Genomic DNA, 1,980 nt, shown 5'->3' on the forward strand with positions numbered 1-1,980 from the left:
CCTGTGGATGATCTTCCTCTAAGGAGAACAGCCTGTGACAGGTTTCCTTCAGCAGAAATCATTATTTGAGGGTGGCACACAGTGAGGTGCTCGAGGCCTTCCAGTAGTTTCTGGGACTGGCAGGCTTCCCTTCCACCACTTGCAGCTGGAAATAAAGGAAGAGCAACAGGCAGAGGAAGATTGCCTCTTAAGCAGACCTGGAGAGGAAGCTGTGATAGAAGCCAGAAATCCATAATGACCTGGAAACCCGTGGCTGCAGCAGCACTACATAGAGAGAGCAGGAGAGGGCCATGTGGTTATCCCAGAGGCACAAGGTGGCATGTCCCCACAGAGGGCCCCTGCTGCACCAGATAACGAGCGGGTGTTGGGTGAGCACGATGTTGAGGATGCTGTAGGCTGGAGGTTGCGATGCTTCTGTGGTTCCCTGGCACAAGGGATCGTGGTACTTACTCAAGTTAGAGTTAATTGGAAGTTAGGGTGTTGGAAGGAGCCTGCCTGCTTTGCGCTGGGGAGATAAACACCAGGGAGCAAAAGCACCAGAAAAGAAAGCATCCTGCACCTTAAGCAAGGTTCTGAGTCCCAAATTGCAGCACCCTGCACTGCAGCTGCTGCCCAAAGTCTGGAGGTGCTGAGGTTTGCCCAGGTCCCTGGAGCTCTGCTCTTGCACATCAATGCCTTGGTAGGCACCAGCCTGCTTGTGTGCCTTATGGATGCTTGTGGCACCCACAGCCCAGGCAGTTTGTGGCAGAGCAGCTAGAGCCAGCTCCTGGAGCATATATGACGTGGCAGCAGTTGGTCAGTGCCTTTCTGTGGAGAACCCCATGCTTGGAGCGGGATTCCTGCATCCCCAGACTTTCTGAGGAGAGGCTGGGGTGGGGGAGATAGATCACGGAGGTGCCTGGGCATGGTGTCAGTTCTTGATGATTGTTCTCCTCTGTTCAGGAGACTTCCTGATTTCACCCACAAGTGTATCTTTATTTATAGTTCTAAATTGTTTGTGTCAAAAAATTCAAGTGTTTTGATGATGTCTTCCCAGCTATAAGATAAAAAGAGGAGAAATGGAGAAATATACTCTTGTTTAATAATAAGTAATAATTTTACTAAAGGCTAAATAGCATCCATGTTTCTATAAATACAGTGCACAAAATCTCTAAAATCTACTGCATGTAATCAAAAGCAGTTATCCCAAAGACCTCAAATTTTTGTGGTCAGAGCTCCACAGAGCAGCGTCTTTTGTTTTGTTTGCTAGGGCCTGGAAGTGCTCTCTCTCAAGGTGGGAATGCGAAAACCAGTCACTAAGTGTGTTAGGAATTATGAGAAAGATTAATGCTGTGTAGGAAAATGAGCTAACACAAAAATCAGTTCAAATCTGATGTATTTTTACAGTGATGAGACAGGGTTTTTTCCTTGGTTCCCTGAGAGCGCAGAGCTAATAATTAAAAACATCTATATTGCACAAACTAATAAACATCCTCTATGCAGGAAAGGAGGGTATTGTGCTTGCTGGCTTGCCTTTTCCCCCCCTTCACTCTTCCCCATTTTCAAATTAGAGACTGGAATAAGAAGAGGGGCTTTTCTCTTTTTTTACTTTTCTGGGAGAGAGGGGGTGTGTTGTGGTTTTGGGGATTTTATGTTATTTTGTTCGTTTTTCTTTTTCTTTCCTACTTTTACTCTTACCTTGCCCCTTCTGCCTGCCTGCAGCCTCACTTCAGGTAGCTGCTGCTCTGTCAGAGTCTGTGCAGGAGGAGGCGGATCAAGGGGCCACCTGGGGCTGGGGCCTCGCTGTCCCTCTCCACTCGCGGCACCGGGCAGGAGCCCCAGGTGTTTGCTCTCTGCGGTGCCAGCTGTGGTTTTCAGGCTGATCAGAGCCCTCATGAGCCACTGCTCGCTAACCCTGCGTGAAACTGGGCTTGACCAAAGTGGGTAATCCTGAGCTCTGGGGCCGTCGCGGGGCTGGGTAAAGACCCGCGGGCGGTTCGG

Source organism: Corvus brachyrhynchos, unplaced genomic scaffold, assembly GCF_000691975.1.
Source record: "Corvus brachyrhynchos isolate BGI_N302 unplaced genomic scaffold, ASM69197v1 scaffold223, whole genome shotgun sequence".
NCBI classification, from domain to species: domain Eukaryota; kingdom Metazoa; phylum Chordata; class Aves; order Passeriformes; family Corvidae; genus Corvus; species Corvus brachyrhynchos.